Source organism: Scyliorhinus torazame, chromosome 20 (assembly GCF_047496885.1).
Source record: "Scyliorhinus torazame isolate Kashiwa2021f chromosome 20, sScyTor2.1, whole genome shotgun sequence".
In the NCBI taxonomy this organism is placed as follows: domain Eukaryota; kingdom Metazoa; phylum Chordata; class Chondrichthyes; order Carcharhiniformes; family Scyliorhinidae; genus Scyliorhinus; species Scyliorhinus torazame.
Genome location: NC_092726.1, coordinates 31,515,186 through 31,539,536, shown reverse-complemented (window position 1 = coordinate 31,539,536; position 24,351 = coordinate 31,515,186). Strand labels below are relative to the sequence as shown.

At 49.5% G+C, this 24,351-nt stretch overlaps 4 non-coding genes and 2 pseudogenes across 4 annotated transcripts; all 6 read left to right on the top strand.

Annotated features, from left to right (window-relative positions):
- The first annotated feature begins 241 nt into the window (after nt 1-241).
- LOC140397225 (U2 spliceosomal RNA) lies at nt 242-424 on the top strand. The gene has a single exon (XR_011936773.1). It is a non-coding gene; the product is annotated as a U2 spliceosomal RNA (small nuclear RNA).
- A 6,146-nt stretch (nt 425-6,570) lies between these two features.
- LOC140397245 (U2 spliceosomal RNA) lies at nt 6,571-6,750 on the top strand (annotated as a pseudogene).
- A 6,145-nt stretch (nt 6,751-12,895) lies between these two features.
- LOC140397223 (U2 spliceosomal RNA) lies at nt 12,896-13,078 on the top strand. Its single transcript, XR_011936771.1, has one exon. It is a non-coding gene; the product is annotated as a U2 spliceosomal RNA (small nuclear RNA).
- Nucleotides 13,079-13,863: 785 nt separating this feature from the next.
- LOC140397744 (U2 spliceosomal RNA) lies at nt 13,864-14,054 on the top strand. Its single transcript, XR_011937173.1, has one exon. It is a non-coding gene; the product is annotated as a U2 spliceosomal RNA (small nuclear RNA).
- A 787-nt stretch (nt 14,055-14,841) lies between these two features.
- On the top strand, nt 14,842-15,032 carry LOC140397118 (U2 spliceosomal RNA). The gene has a single exon (XR_011936714.1). It is a non-coding gene; the product is annotated as a U2 spliceosomal RNA (small nuclear RNA).
- Nucleotides 15,033-15,418: 386 nt separating this feature from the next.
- LOC140397326 (U2 spliceosomal RNA) lies at nt 15,419-15,584 on the top strand (annotated as a pseudogene).
- Nucleotides 15,585-24,351: the final 8,767 nt, after the last annotated feature.

Genomic DNA, 24,351 nt, shown 5'->3' with positions numbered 1-24,351 from the left:
CCGAGAGGCCGGTAACAGTGTAAAGCCCCCTCGGTCTGGGCAACCAACACTCCAATGTATAAAATAAACATGCCACTGTAAATATTTAAGAAGGAATTGTAATGTAAAGAGTGATATGTGTACGACAATATCAAAATTGAATGGAAGAAAGTCAGGCAACATGTAACCCTGCCGGAAATGTACAGTCAAGACAATTTGAAATGTTTCTGTAATGCTCATGATAAATTTTTATGAATAAAGTATATTTTTTTGAAAAAAAAAAAAAAAAAAATCTGTTCTTATCAGTGTAATATCTGATATGTCCTCAATCTGGGGACCGAATATTAAATTGATTTTTAGGACTCGGAGATGGTTCAGGGGCTAGCTCCTTCCGCTCCACGCATCAACCTGGTCTTGCAGTGCTTCCAGGAATGGTGCCTTCACCCTGCTTTGGGGCGAAAATGTATAAAAGCAGAAAATGCCTCAAAACCTGGCTACCCCTTTTCTTTGTTATCCAGTTGCCTCATCCTGACCAATTTAAGGCATTTCAAGCTCCAAAGCATTGCTAGCTTTTCTGCTGGCGGGAGCTTCGTGCACGAATGTTGCGAGCCGATGGACTCGCGGACTTGCGGCAGCCAGGCTCCGTTTTCAGCTGATATGCCACACAGATTTCCTGCTGCTTTTTACAGGCTACTCACCTTCACCCTCGGATGCCGACTTGCCTTCTCCTCACTTCAGTTACCACATCCCTTCATCCTGCACAACGGGGAAGTGTGGCGACAGACTGAACGGCATCCTGTTTGGATGTAGGTACACCTTCACGGCGTCTCTTTTCGTTCTCCTGACTCCACGACCAACACGCCAGGGTGGAGCTCAGGGAGATTAGACATTGCCCTCTGTTGGATTCCGCCAGTACTTGCTGCTTGCACGGATTGCCCTTTGTTCGGCAAAGGTGGAGATTACTTCGACTCCCTCCGTTGGATGTCACTGGGCCTTCACAGCGTCTCCATTTCATCTGGTGATGACAGGGGACGGCTTGCCAGACGAAGTCTTCGTGTTGTGTTTTACTGGTTCTGCATGCACAGACTCCACCGTGCTCGGCCAAGCTGGAGGTTTCTTGACCAACAGTGAGCGTAGACTAAAAGTTCCAAAGCACAGTCGAGCGCAGCAAGGTGCACCTGAATGTCGGTGGACGAGGAGGACAAGAGCCATTGCCGGAAAATATGGGCTATCGCTTCTCGGCCTTTTGGCTAAGATCAAGTGTAGTCTCACTTGATCGAGGGAAGCTGAGAATTTCCATGTCGATTGTGGATTGGAGAATTCGGAGTGATTGACGTCGTCAAAGAGGAAACGTTTGGAGCTTGGCTGCTATTGGTGGATCTACATGCTGGCCTAAACCTCGGGTTTAGGCCTAACGCCGATACAGTTTCACACCCAACGTACGAGCTATGGATGCAGCTGCATCCCGACCACCAGGCTGGGGAGTGCGAAACACTCTCCGAGTCACAGTGAAGAAAACGGAGGGAGAGTCACCTTTGGACCGGAAACACTTCGTGAAGAGGGTGCTGCTCGAGTGTTGTGGGTTTAAAGCAACAGAGATCTTCTGCTTGCAAAACTTCCCCAAGAATGGTTTCTTTGATGTCACCTTCAAGAGCGTCGCAGCGTGCATCAAATTCTTGAACGTCTTCAAGGAAAAAGGTAACCAGAGTCCCTAGTCGATCCTAACTGCGGAGCCTCTGTTTACGCTACCGGCACAGCGAAATCGGGTTGTTACACTGCACACGTACAACCCCCACGTCCCTGTGTCTGATGTGCTCACGTTCCTCGCCAGGTACGCTGAGCTGAAAAGTGACAGCGTGCAAGTGAAAGACACCTTCGGCATCTGGACAAGTGAGCACCAGGTCAAGGTGACCCTAAGAACGGACAGCAACGGAGCCATCCTGCATCCCCCCTCCAATTTCGCTATTGGAGTAAATCGTGGCTATCTCTACTACGTGGGACAGCCACGAGTATGCCACACCTGTGGCAAAACGGGGCATGTTGCCGCAAACTGCAGTGTGACCTTCTGCAAGAACTGCAGGCAGGAGGGACACATGACTAAGGACTGCAAAGAAGACAAGTGCTGCAACTTGTGTGGGGAGGCCGGCCATCTTTACAGGGCCTGCCCGAAACGCGGGGCGACATACGCTGAAATCATCAGCAGCGGAGTTAAAAAGGCGACCAGAGAGGAGGTGCATACACCCTCCACCGAAAAAGATACCACGGCTCAGAATGAGGAAAAGCAACAAAAGGGCCCCCAACAAAAAGAAGAGGCCCCAGCACCTCCTGACAACCCAACCCCAGCCCCATCTGATGAGGAACACTCAATGGAAGAGGAAGAGGATGGGACAAAGAATAAAGAGCCCTGGGAAACAGTGAACAGGTACAAACGAAAGCGTAAACAAAAAAACAAACTGACGAACCCCCCGAGGGGTAGTGGCAAAAAGCGACACCTCTCAGCCGGCGCACTTAGCGCCAACACCTCATCCGATGAGGGAAAACAGGACAAGAATCGGCCTCAGATAAAGAGGCAAAGCACCAATGTGGAACGGAAGTCACAGACCCCCCAGACCACCGACCGGGAAGGAAACAAGGTCACAGACCAACCCCCGATAGTAACGAGCAGCAACAACCCAGGTGAAGACCGGCCTGCAACCCCAACACCTACTGACTGCCATGACGAACGCCAGGGCTACATCACCCCCCCCCCAATACATCTGCATCAAAGTCACGGGGCCAGTACGGACCAGAACAGCTTTCTCAGCCCTGCAACTGTGCTAAAGTTTGCGAGCACCACCGGCATGCTGGGGAACATCGAACAGCTGGAACAGCCAACTGTATAGACTCTGGACTCTTGAGACTGGTAAATCTACCTTTTAATAATGGGTTTAAAAATTGCATCCATAAATGTGCGAAGCATCAAAGATACTTCGCGGTGTGTAGCCACACTCAACTATTTGGCAAATGTAAAAGCTGACCTACTGTTCCTGCAGGAGTGCGGAATCCCGCACCTCAGCAACTACAGGCGCTGGTCGAGCTGGTGGTCCCACGGGCCATCCATCTGGTCAGGAGGAAACGACTGCCGCTCCTCCGGCCTGGGTATTCTGCTGCGGGGAGGCAACTTCACCATCTCCGACGTTAAGGAGGTGGTGGGCGGGCGCCTCCTCGTAGCAGACGTGAAATACAAAAACACCCCTCTCAGACTTATAAATGTGTACGCCCCGGCCGTAAAAAGTGAGCGGCTGGCAGTCCTTCAGCAACTCCCACTGCTGTTGGCCACCTCCAAGCCGGTCATCCTGGGTGGTGACTTCAACTGCATCATCGATGCGGCTGGACGATCCAGCAAAGCCGACAGCAAACTAGACGCTACGTCCAGACTCCTGATGGAAACGGTAAAAGACGCCAAGCTGCTCGACGTCTGCAGCAACCCTGCAGACGGCGCGCAGCGTAGATACACATGGTCACGGCCAGACGGGTCCGTCCGCTCCAGGATAGACTTCTTTTTTGTGTCCCGAGCTTTCACGGTCAGGTCCACCGACGTAACGCCGGTGTTCTTCTCTGACCACTGCCTCCTACTGGCCGACTGCCACCTGCAGGAAGACCAGGGGGTAGGCAGGGGGACATGGAAGCTAAATGTAAAACTGCTGACCCCTGAGAACATCGAGGAACTCAGGAGGGATTACAAAGGTTGCAGAACCGTGAAACCCCTCTTTGAGGCCCCACATCTCTGGTGGGAAGCAATCAAGGGGAATATCAAGAGGTTTTTCATCCTCAAGGGCGTTCAAAAGGTAAGAGAGAGACGAGGGGTCATGTCCAGGCTCCAGAAAAGTATGCAAAATTTGCTCCAGCTGCAGTCGATGGGGGTGGATGTCAAGGAGGATCTCCAAGAGGTGAAGAGCCAGCAAGCCTCGCTCTACACCTCGGAGGCCTCCAAGGTTATCTTCCGTTCCAGAGTCCGCTCCGTGGAGCAGGACGAAAAGTGCTCACGCTTCTTCTTCCAAAAGGTGCACAGAGAGACCTCTGTGATCAGCAGCCTGAAGGAAGAAGATGGCTCTGAAAAGTCATCGCAGTCTGACATCCTGAGGATCAGCCAATCCTTTTATGCCGGACTGTATGACCTGAAGCCAACAGATAGCACTGTTTCCCAGACCTTCCTGTCGACTATCACGGAGGTCATAGGCGACAGCGAGCTGGAAAACCTGGACAAACCACTAACTCTGGACGAGCTGACAAAGGCCGCCAAGTCCTTCGAGACGAGTAGAACTCCCGGAAGCGACGGCTTACCGGTTGAGTTGTATTCGGCTCTGTGGGACTGGATGGGCCCAGACCTGCTGGAAGTGTACGAGAGTATGCTTCTGGAAGGCAGCATGTCAGAGTCCATGAGGAAAGGCATCATCACCCTCATCTACAAACAGAAGGGGGAAAGGGAAGAAATTCGAAATTGGCGACCCATTTCACTGTTGAATGTGGACTACAAAATTCTAGCAAAGGTCATCGCCAATCGGGTCAGGTCTGCTCTGGAGTCGGTGATCCACCCTGACCAGACCTGTGCTGTACCCGGCAGGAAGATCTCTGATAGCCTCGCACTACTCAGGGATACGATCGCCTACGTGCAGGACAGGGGGGTGGACACTTGCCTCATCAGCCTTGACCAGGAGAAGGCTTTTGACAGAATATCGCACACCTACATGATGGATGTGCTCTCCAAAATGGGGTTTGGGGAGGGAATTCGCAATTGGATCAAACTGCTCTACACAAACATCTATAGCGCAGTCTCAATCAATGGGTGGGAATCAGAAAAGTTCCAGATCAGATCTGGAGTCAGGCAGGGCTGCCCTCTCTCCTCTGCCCTTTTTGTGTGCTGCATAGAACCTTTTGCCGAGTCCATCAGGAGGGATCCGGGTATAAGAGGAGTGACGATCCCAGGCAGTGGAGGCATGCAAGTCAAGGCCTCCCTGTACATGGACGACGTTGCCGTCTTCTGCTCGGATCCTGCGTCTGTACGCAGGCTCTTAACCACCTGCGACCAGTTTGAACTGGCCTCTGGAGCCAAGGTAAACCGGGGCAAGAGCGAGGCTATGTTCTTTGGGAACTGGGCCGACCGGTCCTTTGTCCCCTTCACTGTCAGGTCAGATTACCTGAAGGTGCTGGGGATATGGTTCGGAGCTGCTGGGGCGTGCACCAAAAACTGGGAGGAGCGCATAGGAAAGGTAAGACAGAAACTGGGCTGGTGGGAGCAACGCTCCCTCTCCATTGCGGGCAAAACCCTGGTCATCAGGTGTGAGGTACTCTCGGTGCTACTGTACGTGGCGCAGGTCTGGCCCATAACCCGACCCTACGCCACAGCAGTCACCCGGGCCATCTTCAAATTTATCTGGCGATCCAAGATGGACCGTGTCCGAAGGGACACCATGTACAAACCTCTGGAGAAGGGAGGGCGGAACGTACCCAACGCCTCCCTCATCCTGTTGGCCACCTTTGTGTCCAGCTGCATCAAGCTGTGCGTGGACCCCCAGTATGCAAACACCAAGTGTCACTACATACTGAGGTTCTACCTGTCACCGGTGTTGCGAAGGATGGGCCTTGCCTCATTGCCGCGGAACGCTCCAAGTAGTTGGACCGTACCGTACCACCTGTCCTTTGTGGAAAAGGTTTTGAAGGAAAACACCTTTGACCACAAGGCAATGAAGCAGTGGTCAGCACGTAATGTCCTCGAGGCCCTCAGGGGAAAGGAGACCGTGGAGGACGTTGGATGGTTCCCTGAGCAGACTGCCAGAGTCATCTGGCAGAACGCCTCATCACCAGAACTTTCAAACAAGCACCAAGACCTAGCTTGGCTGGTGGTGAGAAAGGCCCTCCCTGTCAGATTCTTCATGCACACCCGAAGGCTCTGCACCAATGCACGCTGCCCTCGGAGTGGCTGTGGGGGAAATGAGACGGTCACACACCTCCTTGTGGAATGTGCCTTTGCAAAGAAGGTCTGGAGAGAGATGCAGTGGTATTTGTCAAGGTTTATCCCAAACAGATCTGTGACACAGGACTCTGTGCTCTACGGACTGTTTCCAGGGACACACACCGAGACAAATATCCACTGCTGCTGGAAGGTCATCAACTCGGTAAAAGACGCTCTTTGGTCTGCCCGAAAAATGCTGATCTTCCAGTGCAAAGAATTGTCCTCGACCGAGTGTTGCAGACTGGCACATTCCAAGGTCCAGGACTACGTGCTGAGGGACGCACTCAAGCTTGGGGCAGCTGCCGCCAAGGCGCAATGGGGAAAGACCACTGTGTAAAGTCTTTCCAGCAAATGTACACCGAGGGGCGCGTAACAGTGTAAAGCCCCTCGGTCTGGGCAACCAACACTCCAATGTATAAAACAAACATGACAATGTAAATATTTAAGAAGGAATTGTAATGTAAAGAGTGATATGTGTATGACAATATCAAAATTGAATGAAAGAAAGTCAAGGCAACATGTAACCCTGCCGGAAATGTACAGTCAAGACAATTTGAAATGTTTCTGTAATGCTCATGATAAATTTTTATGAATAAAGTATATTTTTTTGAAAAAAAAAAAAAAAATCTGTTCTTATCAGTTTAATATCTGATATGTCCTCAATCTGGGGACCGAAAGTTAAATTGATTTTTAGTACTCGGAGATGGTTCAGGGGCTTGCTCCTTCCGCTCCACGCATCAACCTGGTCTTGCAGTGCTTCCAGGAATGTTGCCTTCACCCTGCTTTGGGGCGAAAATGTATAAAAGCAGAAAATGCCGCAAAACCTGCCTACCCCTTTTCTTTGTTGTCCAGTTGCTTCATCCTGACCAATTTAAGGCATTTCAAGCTCCAAAGCATTGCTAGCTTTTCTGCTGGCGGGAGCTTCGTGCACTAATGCTGCGAGCCGATGGACTCGAGGACTTTCGGCAGCCAGGCTCCGTTTTCAGCTGATATGCCGCACAGATTTCCTGCTGCTATTTACAGGCCACTCACCCTCACCCTCGGATGCCGACTTGCCTTCTCCTCACTTCAGTTACCACATCCCTTCATCCTGCACAACGGGATAGTGTGGCGACAGACTGAACGGCATCCTGTTTGGATGTAGGTATACCTTCACGGCGTCTCTTTTAGTTCTCCTGACTCCACGACCAACACGCCAGGGTGGAGCTCAGGGAGACTAGACATTGCCGTCTGTTGGATTCCGCCAGTACTTACTGCTTGCACGGATTGCCCTTTGTTCGGCAAAGGTGGAGATTACTTCGACTCCCTCCGTTGGGTGTCACTGGGCCTTCACAGCGTCTCCATTTCATCTGGTGACGACAGGGGACGGCTTGCCAGACGATGTCTTCGTGTTGTGTTTTATTGGTTCTGCATGCACAGACTCCACCGTGCTCGGCCAAGCTGGAGGTTTCTTGACCAACAGTGAGCGTAGACTAAAAGTTCCAAAGCACAGTCGAGCGCAGCAAGGTGCACCTGAATGTCGGTGGACGAGGAGGACAAGAGCCATTGCCGGAAAATATGGGCTATCGCTTCTCGGCCTTTTGGCTAAGATCAAGTGTAGTCTCATTTGTTTGAGAGAAGCTGAGGATTTCGATGTCGATTATGGATTGGAGAACTCGGAGGGATTGAAGTCGTCAAAGAGGAAACGTTTGGAGCTTGGCTGCTATTGGTGGATCTACATGCTGGCCTAAACCTTGGGTTTAGGCCTAACGCCGATACAGTTCCACACCCAACGTACGAGCTATGGATGCAGCTGCATCCCGACCACCAGGCTGGGGAGTGCGAAACACTGTCCGAGTCACAGTGAAGAAAACGGAGGGAGAGTCACCTTTGGACCGGAAACACTCCGTGAAGAGGGTGCTGCTCGAGTGTTGTGGGTTTAAAGCAACAGAGATCTTCTGCTTGCAAAACTTCCCCAAGAATGGTTTCTTTGATGTCACCTTCAAGAGCGTCGCAGCGTGCATCAAATTCTTGAACGCCTTCAAGGAAAAAGATGACCAGAGTCCCCTGTCGATCCTGACTGCGGAGCCTCTGTTTACGCTACCGGCACAGCGAAATCGGGTTGTTACACTGCACACGTACAATCCCCACGTCCCTGTGTCTGATGTGCTCACGTTCCTCGCCAGGTACGCTGAGCTGAAAAGTGACAGCGTGCAAGTGAAAGACACCTTCGGCATCTGGACAAGTGAGCACCAGGTCAAGGTGACCCTAAGAACGGACAGCAACGGAGCCATCCTGCATCCCCCCTCCAATTTCGCTATTGGAGTAAATCGTGGCTACCTCTACTACGTGGGACAGCCACGAGTATGCCACACCTGTGGCAAAACGGGGCATGTTGCCGCAAACTGCAGTGTGACCTTCTGCAAGAACTGCAGGCAGGAGGGACACATGACTAAGGACTGCAAGGAAGACAAGTGCTGCAACCTGTGTGGGGAGGCCGGCCATCTTTACAGGGCCTGCCCGAAACGCGGGGCGACATATGCACAGATCATCAGCAGCGGAGTCAAAAAGGCGACCAGAGAGGAGGTGCATACACCCTCCACCGAAAAAGACACCACGGTTCAGAATTAGGAAAAGCAACAGAAGGGCCCCCAACAAAAAGAGGAGGCCCCAGCACCTCCTGACAACCCAACCCCAGCCCCATCTGATGAGGAACACTCAATGGAAGAGGAAGAGGATGGGACAAAGAATAAAGAGCCCTGGGTAACCGTGAACAGGGACAAACGAAAGAGAAAACAAAAAAACAAACTGAAGAACACCCTGAGGGGTAGTGGCAAAAAGCGACACCTCTCAGCCGGCGCACTTAGTGCCGACACCTCATCCGATGAGGGAAAACAGGACAAGAATCGGCCTCAGATAAAGAGGCAAAGCACCAACGTGGAACGGATGGCACAGACCCCCCAGACCACCGACCGGGAAGAAAACAAGGTCACAGACCAACCCCCGATAGCAACGAGCAGCAACAACCCAGGTGAAGACCGGCCTGCAACCCCAACAACTACTGACTGCCACGACGAACCCCAGGGCTACCCCCCCCCCCCCCAATGCATCTGCATCAAAATCACGGGGCCAGTACGGACCAGAACAGTTTTCTCAGCCCTGCAACTGTGTTAAAGTTTGCGAGCACCACCGGCATGCTGGGGAACATTCAACAGCTGGAACAGCCAACTGTATAGACTCTGGACTCTTGAGACTGGTAAATCTATCTTTTTATAATGGGTTTAAAAATTGCATCCATAAATGTGCGAAGCATCAAAGATACTTCGCGGTGTGTAGCCACACTCAACTATTTGGCAAATGTAAAAGCTGACCGACTGTTCCTGCAGGAGTGCGGAATTCCGCACCTCAGCAACTACAGGCGCTGGTCGAGCTGGTGGTCCCACGGGCCATCCATCTGGTCAGGAGGAAACGACTGCCGCTCCTCCGGCCTGGGTATTCTGCTGCGGGGAGGCAACTTCACCATCTCCGACGTTAAGGAGGTGGTGGGCGGGCGCCTCCTCGTAGCAGACGTGAAATACAAAAACACCCCTCTCAGACTTATTAATGTGTACGCCCCGGCCGTAAAAAGTGAGCGGCTGGCAGTTCTTCAGCAACTCCCACTGCTGTTGGCCACCTCCAAGCCGGTCATCCTGGGTGGTGACTTCAACTGCATCATCGATGCGGCTGGACGATCCAGCAAAGCCGACAGCAAACTAGACGCTACGTCCAGACTCCTGATGGAAACGGTAAAAGACGCCAAGCTGCTCGACGTCTGCAGCAACCCTGCAGACGGCGCGCAGCGTAGATACACATGGTCACGGCCAGACGGGTCCGTCCGCTCCAGGATAGACTTCTTTTTTGTGTCCCGAGCTTTCACGGTCAGGTCCACCGACGTAACGCCGGTGTTCTTCTCTGACCACTGCCTCCTACTGGCCGACTGCCACCTGCAGGAAGACCAGGGGGTAGGCAGGGGGACGTGGAAGCTAAATGTAAAACTGCTGACCCCTGAGAACATCGAGGAACTCAGGAGGGATTACAAAGGTTGGAGAACCGTGAAACCCCTCTTTGAGGCCCCACATCTCTGGTGGGAAGCAATCAAGGGGAATATCAAGAGGTTTTCCATCCTCAAGGGCGTTCAAAAGGTGAGAGAGATACGAGGGGTCATGTCCAGGCTCCAGAAAAGTATGCAAAATTTGCTCCAGCTGCAGTCGATGGGGGTGGATGTCAAGGAGGATCTCCAAGAGGTGAAGAGCCAGCAAGCCTCGCTCTACACCTCGGAGGCCTCCAAGGTTATCTTCCGTTCCAGAGTCCGCTCCGTGGAGCAGGACGAAAAGTGCTCACGCTTCTTCTTCCAAAAGGTGCACAGAGAGACCTCTGTGATCAGCAGCCTGAAGGAAGAAGATGGCTCTGAAAAGTCATCGCAGTCTGACATCCTGAGGATCAGCCAATCCTTTTATGCCGGACTGTATGACCTGAAGCCAACAGATAGCACTGTTTCCCAGACCTTCCTGTCGACTATCACGGAGGTCATAGGCGACAGCGAGCTGGAAAACCTGGACAAACCACTAACTCTGGACGAGCTGACAAAGGCCGCCAAGTCGTTCGAGGCGACTAAAACTCCCGGAAGCGACGGCTTACCGGTTGAGTTGTATTCGGCTCTGTGGGACAGGATCGGCCCAGACCTGCTGGAAGTGTACGAGAGTATGCTTCTGGAAGGCAGCATGTCAGAGTCCATGAGGAAAGGCATCATCACCCTCATCTACAAGCAGAAGGGGGAAAGGGAAGAAATTCGAAATTGGCGACCCATTTCACTGTTGAATGTGGACTACAAAATTCTAGCAAAGGTCATCGCCAATCGGGTCAGGTCTGCTCTGGAGTCGGTGATCCGCCCTGACCAGACCTGTGCTGTACCCGGCAGAAAGATCTCTGATAGCCTCGCGCTACTCAGGGATACGATCGCCTACGTGCAGGACAGGGGGGTAGACACTTGCCTCATCAGCCTTGACCAGGAGAAGGCTTTTGACAGAATATCACACACCTTCATGATGGATGTGCTCTCCAAAATGGGGTTTGGAGAGGGAATTCGCAATTGGATCAAACTGCTCTACACAAACATCTATAGCGCAGTCTCAATCAATGGGTGGGAATCAGAAAAGTTCCAGATCAGATCTGGAGTCAGGCAGGGCTGCCCTCTCTCCTCTGCCCTTTTTGTGTGCTGCATAGAACCTTTTGCCGAGTCCATCAGGAGGGATCCGGGTATAAGAGGAGTGACGATCCCAGGCAGTGGAGGCATGCAAGTCAAGGCCTCCCTGTACATGGACGACGTTGCCGTCTTCTGCTCGGATCCTGCGTCTGTACGCAGGCTCTTGACCACCTGCGACCAGTTTGAACTGGCCTCTGGAGCCAAGGTAAACCGTGGCAAGAGCGAGGCCATGTTCTTTGGGAACTGGGCCGACCGGTCCTTTGTCCCCTTCACTGTCAGGTCAGATTACCTGAAGGTGCTTGGGATATGGTTCGGAGCTGCTGGGGCGTGCACCAAAAACTGGAAAGAGCGCTTAGGAAAGGTAAGGCAGAAACTGGGCTGGTGGGAGCAACGCTCCCTCTCCATTGCGGGCAAAACCCTGGTCATCAGGTGTGAGGTACTCTCGGTGCTACTGTACGTGGCGCAGGTCTGGCCCATAACCCGACCCTACGCCACAGCAGTCACCCGGGCCATCTTCAAATTTATCTGGCGATCCAAGATGGACCGTGTCCGAAGGGACACCATGTACAAACCTCTGGAGAAGGGAGGGCGGAACGTACCCAACGCCTCCCTCATCCTGTTGGCCACCTTTGTGTCCAGCTGCATCAAGCTGTGCGTGGACCCCCAGTATGCAAACACCAAGTGTCACTACATACTGAGGTTCTACCTGTCCCCGGTGTTACGAAGGATGGGCCTGGCCTCATTGCCGCGGAACGCTCCAAGTAGTTGGACCGTACCGTACCACCTGTCCTTCGTGGAAAAGTTTTTGAAGAAAAACACCTTTGACCACAAGGCAATGAAGCAGTGGTCAGCACGTAATGTCCTCGAGGCCCTCAGGGAAAAGGAGACCGTGGAGGACGTTGGATGGTTCCCTGAGCAGACTGCCAGAGTCATCTGGCAGAACGCCTCATCACCAGAACTTTCAAACAAGCACCAAGATCTAGCTTGGCTGGTGGTGAGAAAGGCCCTCCCTGTCAGATTCTTCATGCACACCCGAAGGCTCTGCACCAATGCACGCTGCCCTCGGAGTGGCTGTGGGGGAAATGAGACGGTCACACACCTCCTTGTGGAATGTGCCTTTGCAAAGAAGGTCTGGAGAGAGATGCAGTGGTATTTGTCAAGGTTTATCCCAAACAGATCTGTGACACAGGACTCTGTGCTCTACGGACTGTTTCCAGGGACACACACCGAGACAAATATCAACTGCTGCTGGAAGGTCATCAACTCGGTAAAAGACGCTCTTTGGTCTGCCCGAAACTTGCTGATCTTCCAGTGCAAAGAATTGTCCTCGACCGAGTGTTGCAGACTGGCACATTCCAAGGTCCAGGACTACGTGCTGAGGGACGCACTCAAGCTTGGGGCAGCTGCCGCCAAGGCGCAATGGGGAAAGACCACAGTGTAAAGTCTTTCCAGCAAATGTACACCGAGGGGCGTGTAACAGTGTAAAGCCCCTCGGTCTGGGCAACCAACACTCCAATGTATAAAACAAACATGCCACTGTAAATATTTAAGAAGGAATTGTAATGTAAAGAGTGATATGTGTACGACAATATCAATATTGAATGAAAGAAAGTCAAGGCAACATGTAACCCTGCCGAAAATGTACAGTCAAGACAATTTGAAATGTTTCTGTAATGCTCATGATAAATTTTTATGAATAAAGTATATTTTTTTGGAAAAAGAAAAAAAAAAAATCTGTTCTTATCAGTTTAATATCTGATATGTCCTCTATCTGGGGACCGAATATTAAATTGATTTTTAGGACTCGGTGATGGTTCAGGGGCTTGCTCCTTCCGCTCCACGCATCAACCTGGTCTTGCAGTGCTTCCAGGAATGGTGCTCTCTCCGCGCTTTGGGGCGAAAATGTATAAAAGCAGAAAATGCCGCAAAACCTGGCTACCCCTTTTCTCTGTTGTCCAGTTGCCTCATTCTGACCAATTTAAGGCATTTCAAGCTCCAAAGCATTGCTAGCTTTTCTGCTGGCGGGAGCTTCGTGCACTAATGTTGCGAGCCGATGGACTCGAGGACTTTCGGCAGCCAGGCTCCGTTTTCAGCTGATATGCCGCACAGATTTCCTGCTGCTTTTTACAGGCCACTCACCCTCACCCTCGGATGCCGACTTGCCTTCTCCTCACTTCAGTTACCACATCCCATCATCCTGCACAACGGGGAATTGTGGCGACAGACTGAACGGCATCCTGGTTGGATGTAGGTATACCTTCACGGCGTCTCTTTTCGTTCTCCTGACTCCACGACCAACACGCCAGGGTGGAGCTCAGGGAGACTAGACATTGCCCCCTGTTGGATTCCGCCAGTACTTGCTGCTTGCACGGATTGCCCTTTGTTCGGCAAAGGTGGAGATTACTTCGACTCCCTCCGTTGGGTGTCACTGGGCCTTCACAGCGTCTCCATTTCATCTGGTGACGACAGGGGGCGGCTTGCCAGACGATGCTTTCCTGTTGTGTTTTACTGGTTCTGCATGCACAGACTCCACCGTGCTCGGCCAAGCTGGAGGTTTCTTGACCAACAGTGAGCGTAGACGAAAAGTTCCAAAGCACAGTCGAGCGCAGCAAGGTGCACCTGAATGTCGGTGGACGAGGAGGACAAGAGCCATAGCCAGAAACTATGGGCTATTGTTTCTCGGCCTTTTGGCTCAGATCAAGTGTAGTATCTGCTCTTATCAGTTTAATATCTGATATGTCCTCTATCTGGGGACTGAATATTAAATGAATTTTTTGAACTCGGTGATGGTTCAGGGGCTTGCTCCTTCTGCTCCACGTATCAACCTGGTCTTGCCGTGCTTCCAGGAATGGTGCCTTCACCCTGCTTTGGGGCGTAAAATGTAAAAAAGCAGAAAATGCCGCAAAACCTGGCTTCCCCTTTTCTCTCTTGTCCAGTTGTCTCATCCTGACCAATTTAAGGACTTTCAGGCTCCAAAGCATTGCTAGCTTTTCTGCTGGCGGGAGCTTCGTGCACTGATGTTGCGAGCCAATGGACTCGCGGACTTGCGGCAGCCAGGCTCCGTTTTCAGCTGATATGCCACACAGATTTCCTGCTGCTTTTTACAGGCCACTCACCCTCACCCCCGGATGCCGACTTGCCTTCTCCTCACTTCAGTTACCACATCCCTTCATCCTGCACAAAAGGCAAGTGTGGCGACAGACTGAACGGCATCCTGATTTGGATGTAGGTATACCTTCACGGCGTCTCTTTTCGTTCTCCTGACTCCACGACCAACACGCCAGGGTGGAGCTGAGGGAGACTAGACATTGCCCCCTGTTGGATTCCGCCAGTATTTGCTGCTTGCACAGATTGCCCTTTGTTCGGCAAAGGTGGAGATTTCTTCGACTCCCTCCGTTGGGTGTCACTGAGCCTTCACAGCGTCTCCATTTCATCTGGTGACGACAGGGGACGGCTTGCCAGACGATGTCTTCCTGTTGTGTTTTACTGGTTCTGCATGCACAGACTCCACCGTGCTCGGCCAAGCTGGAGGTCTCTTGACTAACAGTGACCGTAGACTAAAAGTTCCAAAGCACAGTCGAGCGCAGCAAGGTGCACCTAAATGTCAGTGGACGAGGAGGACAAGAGCCATTGCCGGAAAATAGGGCCTATCGCTTCTCGGCCTTTTAGCTCTGATCAAGTGTAGTATCTGTTTTTATCAGTTTAATATCTGGTATGTTTTCTGTCGAGCGACCGAATATTAAATTGAATTTTGGGGCTGGGAGATGGCTCAGGGGATTGCTCCTTCCTATCCACGCATCAACCAGGTCTTGTCATGTTTTTAGGAATGGTGCCTTCACCCCGCTTTGGGGAGCAAAAGGTACACAAGCCGAAAATGGCGCAAAACCTGGCTTCCCTTTTTCTCTCTTGTCCAGTTGTCTCATCCTGACCAATTTAAGGCCCTTCAGGCTCCTAAGCATTGCTAGCTTTTCTGCTGGCGGGAGCTTTGTGCACTGATGTTGCGAGCCGATGCACTCGCGGACTTTCGGCAGCGAGGCTCCGTTTTCAGCTGATATGCCACACAGTTTTCTTGCTGCTTTTTACAGCCCACTCACCCTCACCCTCGGATGCCGACTTGCCTTCTCCTCACTTCAGTTACCACATCCCTTCATCCTGCACAACAGGGAAGTGTGGCGACAGACTGAACGGCATCCTGATTGGATGTAGGTATACGGAAAATATGGGTTATCGCTACTCAGCCTTTTGGCTCAGATCAAGTGTAGTATCTGTTCTTATCAGTTTAATATCTGCTGTGTCCTCTCTCTGGGGACCGAATATTAAATTGATTTTTGGGACTGGGAGATGGTTCATCGCCAGGCACGCTGAGCTGAAAAGTGACAGCGTGCAAGTGAAAGACACCTTCGGCATCTGGACAAGTGAGCACCAGGTCAAGGTGACCCTAAGAACGGACAGCAACGGAACAATCCTGCATGCCCCCTCCAGTTTAGCTATTGGAGTAAATCGTGGTTACCTCTACTACGTGGGACAGCCACGAGTATGCCACAAAACGGGGCATGTTGCCGCAAACTGCAGTGTGACCTTCTGCAAAAACTGCAGGCAGGAGGGACACATCTTTACAGGGCCTGCCCGAAACGCGGGGCGACACATGCACAGATCATCAGCAGCGGAGTTAAAAAGGCGACCAGAGAGGAGGTTCATACACCCTCCACCGTAAAAGACACCACGGCACAAAATGCGGAAAAGCAACACAAGGGCCCCCAACAAAAACAGGAGGCCCCCCCGACGATTCTCCGGGCCCCGATGGACCGAGTGGTCGTAAAGCATTGCCCAGTCCTGCCGGCATGAATTACTCACCTCACACACAGCGGGACCTGGCAGGTAAGTGTGCGGGGGTCATCCTGTGGTGGTGGGGGTGGGCGGGGGGGGGGGGCGGGGTATCCTGACCCGCGATCGCCGCCTACTGATCTGCTTAATTAAACAGCTTATACTTAGTTGGAATCTATACAATGTCGCCTTTAAACCCTCTATAATCGGCAATATTCCATCAGGTTGATTTTCAGGATGAACACTCACATTTGAGTTGAGGCAGCTTCTTAAAAGTGTGCCGCACCATTTTAACTCCTTTAAAATGATTATTTGGTGAACATGAGCAGTGGGTATAGGTGCCTTGGTATCATTTACTTTCCTTACTTTTGACGTGTGACTATTCTAATGGATATCTACAAGTTACGTGGGTCCGTGTTTATATCCGAAACAGGACAACATGGTCCCCGATTGGTTGGTGGCCAGGACAGGTGCTCAGGACGGGACGAGGTGTTACACGGAGACCGCTGGGGGACGCTGTGTGATGTTTACTTTGGTTTAGAAGCCGCCAGTATGATCTATGAGTATCTTCAGTGCGGGGCGGTAAAGAACATCATGAGAGGTGCTCCCTTTGGAAAGGGAACCGGCCCAGTGTGGAAGGAGAACTACAGGTGCGGCGGGAACGAGTCCAGGTTGTGGCAGTGTCCGCTTTCATCCGTGTTCGATTTTAGCTGCTCCCATGGAAATGAAGCCAATGTCATCTGCTCGGGTGAGTGCCCTCAATCCAGATAATCAGAGCAAAGTACAATGTGGCACAGAAAATGAAGCGGCCATTCGTTCCATCGTGACCGTGCAAGCGTTTTGGAAATGTAACTCAACTTTTCGCAACTCTGGAGTGCCTTCACAGACCAGTGTTATTTCCCTTCCACATAATTGATCAATTCTCTTTTCAATGACATGATTGATCTTCACCTCCATTATACCCACACTGTCCATTTCCGATCCAAACCACTCACTGCCTATGAAAGTACTCTGAGGTCACAATTGTTATTTTGTCAAATATCTTAAACCTGCCCCTCCTCCCATCCTCGCCCTATGCCGACGGGAACATTGCGTCCATATCTGTGTTTCACAGAACTCTCAGGATTCTGAACACCCGGTCAAATCGGGAAGTAAAAAATCCTCAGCACTACATTGAGGGTAATTAGAGGAGAAGTCCGGCGTGTCCACTCCTGTATTTTGTTTCACTCAATATCACACAGGACAGATTATTGGCCACTCTCACATGGCTGTTTTCGGGACTTTGGTCTCCTACTTAATGTCTCTATTTTCTTTTTCATTTTGCATATTCCTGCAGCTGTTTGAGACAATTCACCGTTGCAATGGCAGAATAATAGTTCTCGTATTCGGCACTACAGGCAAATTCTTTCCCACACTCTGAATTTACATACCTAGACTGCAAGCATAATTTCAAAGGAGTTACAGTCTCTTCTCCTGTAATCCCAGATAATGCCGCAATATTCCCTCCTCTCGTGCGAGCTGCCTGTACCGATTCTCTGCACGTGATTGATTTCCCCTAATGTTACCTCATAGCTCCAAAATGCCTTCCAAATCTGTCCTGACCATACCGATGGAACTAGCCAATTGAATGGGGGTTGATGAAAAGATTGATGAATGGGGGTAGCAGGTGTGATGGCCGAGTGGAGATTTACTACAACCGCAGCTGGGGCAGAGTCCAGGAGAGCCTATGGGACCTGAATGACACTGACGTGGTCTGTAGACAGCTGGGCTGCGGAGCCGCGATAGCCGCATATAACTCTTCACAATACGGAGAGGGTGAAGGGTCAGTGTGGGTGAATTATGTCCATTGTAAAGGAAACGAATCGCATCTCTGGAACTGCAGCTCAATCCCACCGAAGTCGCCTCACACTGACAGCATCGACGTAGGTGTTCTGTGTTCAGGTGAATAAACAGGTCACTGTGACTGAAATGAATGGGACATGTGTCATGGGCAATGGGAACATGTCATTTCTTCCTCAGGGGCCTGTGGACCAATTATTTAACATTGGAGCCAGGATGAACATGGGCAGTAATAACACATATTTGGAACTATGCTGACAGATTGAACAACGTTATAAATCTCTAGGTCCCGCCCCACAGTAAATACAGACAAAGCCAATAAGGACCAATGACAACGATGACAAATGAATTGGCCAAAGGGGTAGGTTTCAACAGCGCAACTGAAAGGGAGAGGAAAGGTTTATGATTTATTTGTTCTTAAGGGCAGCACGGTAGCATTGTGGAGAGCACAATGCTTCACAGCTCCAGGGTCCCAGGTTCGATTCCGGCTTGGGTCACTGTCTGTGCGGAGTCTGCACGTCCTCCCCTTATCTGCGTGGGTTTCCTCCGGGTGCTCCGGTTTCCTCCCACAGTCCAAAGATGTGCAGGTTAGGTGAATTGGCCAATGATAAATTGCCCTTAATGTCCAAAATTGTGCTTGGTGTTGGGTGGAGGTGTCGAGTTTGGGTAGGGTGCTCTTTCCAGGAGCCGGTGCAGACTCAAATGGCATCCTTCTGCACTGTAAATTCAATGATAATCTATGATTAATCTAGGACAAAGGTTCGGCACAACATCGTGGGCCGAAGGGCCTGTTCTGTGCTGTATTTTCTATGTTCGATGTTCTATGTAAAGGAATTCTGATATTGTCTGTCAAAAGCCAATGTCGGGGCTGTTGATTTTTTTTGTTCGTTCTTGTGGTGTGGGCGTCGCTGTCTGGGCCAGCAATTGTTACCCAAATCTAATTGCCCTTGAACTGAGTTGAGTTCTAGACTATTTCAGACTGGGGGAAGTTAAGACTGAACCGAATTGGTGTGTGGGGCGATAGTCACATGTAGGTCAGAGCGGGTTAGGACAACAGATTTCCTCCCTGAGGTATATTAGTGAATGAGATGGGTTTTTACGACAATCGACAATGGTGACATGGTCATCAACAGACGTCCAATTACAGATTTTAGTTGAATTCAAATTCCACCATTTCGCAAGATGGGATTAGAAGCCGCGGCCCCAGAGATATCCCCAGGTCTCTGCATTAGTAGTCCAGTAACAATACCACTACGAAGACGCCTCCTCATTAAGTATGTGGGGTCGATTGATGTATTTGTGCATTTGAACATGACAATGATATTCTAAAGCTAAATTATATTATGGGATGAAAGTGCAGGATAGATCAAATAGGTGATTTTGGTAGGCGGGGGGGGGGGAGTGTGTGAGGCAATGTAATTGCGGTGGGCATTATTGGTGAGATCAAATTTGCGCGGTTCGCTTTGGAAAGTGTTGTTTGCATTAGCGTTTTTGAAGGGAGCAAGATTGGTTTCCCAGCTAGGCATTTGATAAATCCTCCTGTCTTGAAAGAACATGGATCTTCTGATACTTTCAGCCGGAAGTGTGGTGAATTCGCGGGGAGGGTCAGTGCTTGAGCGGTTAAGCCGCTTTTTCTCTCAATGATGCTACCAACCCATTGAACATTTTCTGATTTGTACCATTAAGAACGTTATGGCGATATCTGATTAAATATGGGCAGCAAAACAGTATGCAGTGAAAAACATAAAATAAACTGTTTGCTTAAAGGGATTGTGTTTAGACTCATTAATTAGTATAATTAGACAATTGCGGGCGAACCATTCTATCCAGCATAGAACGGGCCAATCCCGAAAACCACGGTGCAGATTTTATAAAATAAATTGAGAGTACCCACTAATTTTTTCCAATTAACGGGCAATTTAGCGTGACCAAATCACCATACGCTATCCAGGTTTGGGTTGTGGGTGTGAGAACAACGCAGACACGGGGAGAATGTGAATTCTCCACATTGCCAGTGACCCAGGGCCGGTATTAATCCTGGGACCGCTGCGCGGTGAGGCAGCGGTGCTAACCACTGCGCGCTTTATCAATTTCCAAATGATTTGTATCGGTTGATTCAGATTTTCGGAACAGGCATTTCCCGACGTCCCATTGAAGAGCAGTTCCACATTGCCTTCACGGCGTTATTTTCCAGTCACCATATTATACATTTAGGTAAGACTACAAAAGTGTTGGACAACAAGTATTCATTTACCTGTGAACAGCAGCTTGAAAGGGAGATTTTAATTCAGCCGGCTGTTACACAATAGTTTGAATTAAACAGTGATATGAATTTGTGTTAGAAGGATAATATTCCACTGCATTATTTTCTATCAGGACACAAACAGTTAATGCTGTCTGACGGGGCAAGCCGGTGTGCTGGCCGATTGGAGATTTATTACTCTGGGACCTGGGGCTCAGTTTGTGACGATTCCTGGGACCTGACAGACGCTGAAGTGGTTTGCAAACAGCTGGGTTGTGGAAATGCATTGCAGCTTCCATTTCCTGCTCCGTCTGGACCAGGCACAGGCACCATTTGGCTTGATGAGCTGGACTGCTCCGGGAACGAATCGTCTATCTGGCAATGCCCCCATGCATTGTGGGGAAAGCACGACTGTAATCATAAAGAAGATGTGGAGATCATGTGCTCAGGTAAAGATCGTATTTCCTTCAGTTATAAGCGAAGTTTCATACTGAAGATATATCCCCGAATTTGGTCGGAACAGCACTGACGTAGGTTAGTCGGACTAACCCCGAGTGTGGCGTTTATTCTGCACACAAATAGCTTTAAAACGTTGGTTCAGCCTACCGGATCTATGTTCCCTTCCGATTCTTTCTCCTCTCACTTCGGTTTATACTCTCAGTGTAAAAGCATCGGTGCTGTCCGCCTCAAGTATCTTATGTTTTCTGAGTTTCACTTTCTTCCAACTTTCTGGCAATCAGAAGAAAAACATGTTCTCCTGAACTCACTGTGAATGTTATTCGTACAACAGATGGTCGTAGCAGGGTCATACAGATCCACAGTACAGAAAAGACCTCTCGGCCCATCGTGTCTGTTATATATTGTGCAGTCCTCTTCAGAATTAACTGCTTGCCCCATTTTCTGCCTCCTATAAATTTGGAACTTTTACTTGTGAGGGCAAAGTACGACGAGTTGATGTATATCATCAGGAACAGTAACACCTGCACCAATCCATGTGAACATCCCGTTCGAACTTCTGCTATTTAACTAACAGAATAATTTACAGCTAATTTTACAGCAACTTTCCTACTGACTCGCTGGTTTCTCATTTTCTGACATGAGTTAACAATGTGGGAACTTGTCAAAGCTCTGCTGACAATCCAGGCTGATTTAAAGGAACGCATTCATCATAGATTATCATAGAATTTTCAGTGAAGAAGGACGCCATTGGGCCCATCGAGTCTTCACCGGCTCTTGGAAAGAGCACCCTACCCAAGGTCAACACCTGCACACCCAATCCCCATAACCCAGTAACTCCACCCAACAATAAATTTTGCAAAGTTTCCTCGTCATTCAATGCGGTACATCATGTAAATATCTGGTTTGGAATTCACATTTACTTATTATGGACTGTATCGTTTGATTTCAGCTGCTCGTTTCCGTTAATTTTCTGAAATAATATCAATGAAAATGTTAACTCAACTGGCGCAACATATATATTGCAGTGCACTCTGGATACACAATTGGTCAGTAGAAGCAACTAGATGTTTGTTATTTCATTGATAGAGCACAAAGAGATACGTCTGGTTAATGGAAAGCATCGCTGTGAGGGGAGCGTGGAAGTGTTCTACAATGGGACCTGGGGCACAGTGTGCTCTGACAAACTGGAGAACCGTGACGCAGATGTGATCTGTAAACAGTTAGAGTGCGGCACCGCCGATTTCATTGACTATGACGCAAAATCATTTGGAATGGGTACCGGCCACATTTGGCTCGATGAGATCGAATGTCTGTCACATGAGACGACGCTTTGGCAATGTCAGGGAGACCCGTGGGGTGAACACAACTGTGAACATCGGGAAGATGCGGGTATTGTTTGTTCAGGTAACACAATGAACTACTTTGTTTGCAGATGTAATTTCACATATTAATGTCATCTTCATTCAACATGTCTGTCTTATCAACAGGGGGAAACACAATAAAGGGACCACACTACAGTCTCAAGGACTGCGGTGGAGAATCAGGTTCTCCTTCATCTTTTCTAACAGCTGCCTGATTGTATTCTGCGCTTGTGTCACGTCAGGTGTAATAATTATTTTTTCTTTGACAAATTCAGGACAAATCTTGCGCTTGGCTGGAGGTGACACCAAATGCTCCGGGCGAGTGGCGATATTGTGTAACAACACTTGGGGTACGGTATGTGATGATTCCTGGGATATGAACGATGCCAGAGTTGTGTGCAGGCAGATGGATTTTAGTCCCCCTCTATTGGCCACAGGAGGGGCCGCTTTTGGCCAGGGTAATGGTACTACCTGGCTGGATGAGGTGAAGTGCACTGGAAATGAATTCTTTCTCTCTGATTGTCCTTTATTATTGTGGCCTCAAAGCTGACTGTGATCACAAGGAAGACGCCAGTGTGGTTTGTTCCGGTAAGCATCGCACAGAGTGGTGGGAGCTTGAGCTGGACAGGGGTGTTTGGTTCTTGGTGCTGAATTTGAAGCACGTATATAAATTAAGATTAACAGCTGAATTTCGAACATCAAACCCAAATAATTGTTTATTTTTCATCTCGTTGATAGAAACCATTCAATATTATTGTTATTTTTATATTCGGGGAATAATTGGACATTGGAATTGCCTTGTTGCGAGGATTTCTCAAAATGATAATCATGTAAACATTGAAAATTACACGGTGAAACCTTTATCTGTGAAAACTTTCCTGAATCTTTAATACAGCTCCTGAAGATGAAAGCACTTCCATTCCTCTTGTTATCTGCATATGACTCGGAGTCCTATTGATCTGTGAGTTACTCGCCCTGGTGACAGTAATGCAGAGGAAGATGTCAATAAAAGGTGCGGCTCGAATCGGATTGTGAACCTCACACTGAATTTTGAATGTTGCTTTATCTTCTCTTCAATGACTCTTTCCCCAAACTGTACCCAGTCGGTTGTAAGACAGAAAATAACATGCTATTGGTCAGTCATTTCGTTCAAGGTATTCGAGAAACAGTAACATCATAGAATCATAAAAACTGTACAGTACAGAGGGAGACCAGTCGCCCTATCGAATCGGCACCAACCCTCCGAAAGAGCACCCGACGTAGGCCTGATCCAACCCTCTATTCCCGTACCCGCACCTAACCATAGGTACTAAGGGGAAATTTAGAATGGTCAATCCGACTAACCTCCACATCTTTGAATAGATTCAAAACATTACACTTAAAATAGGGAATTTTCATCAGCCGTCCAGGAGACTCGAAATTAGTTTCATTTCGTAACAATAGATCAACACATTGAATGAAAACACTTTAAACTCTGAGCTCAGTATTTTGTTTAGCTGCTTATATATATTATTCCATTCAGTGTTCGTTGTCAGCCTGCACAGGCTGTGCCGATGTCCACTGTCAACTTCTCTGAATGGAATCAGCCGCCATTTTCAGAAGTGATGGAACATTTCCTATATTTTACATTCTGCACCCCAGCACAACAAACACTCTGATATCAGTGGATCTCTGCTGGTGGTGCAGTGAGAACTGGGCCCACAGCCGAGTCAGAAGCTCCGCTTCAGGTTCAAAGACTTCCTATACCAAGGAATATCAAAATACCTTGAAAGTTCTTTCCAAGGCCACAATGACACACGGTAAAGTGGGGGAAAGTCCTGCTCCGTCAAGCTTGGTATGGATTAGTGACCGTTTGGCGACAGGCTGGCGACATTTTCCAGACAGAATTTTGGCTATAGAATCTGATGAACCTTTGTCTTGTGAACCACTATGATTGGGGCTGAGAAACAAAACTGCTCCCCGTATCGTAACTCGCACCAAGTTATTTTGATTCATATCTGATGGACAGAACAATAGTGGCCCGGAAATCCCTCCGTCACTGATCCTTGAAATCGAGTCAGTGGAATTATTACTGGGCCAATCATCCAGAGACACAAAGTAATGCTCTGTGTTCCCTGGTACAAATACAGCCTCGGCAAAGAGGGAGATTTGAAATGAGTCAATCTGGAATTATATGTCTAACTATGATTGTAACAATATGCTAATCGTTCCGCTCTCCCGCCAACAGGTCCTTTCACTGGCGGCTGGGACTCACCACCTGGTTTCTACCAACCAATTTATGCAGAAATATATAATACTCCACCTGACAAGGTTTCCATCCAGACCCGTGCTTCAGGTTTGCATTCTGTATTCACTTCCAACCCAAGTTACAAGGGCAAATGCCGCTTCAGGTTTAACAAGTTTAATTTTCAGTGCACTGGATGCACAACACCAT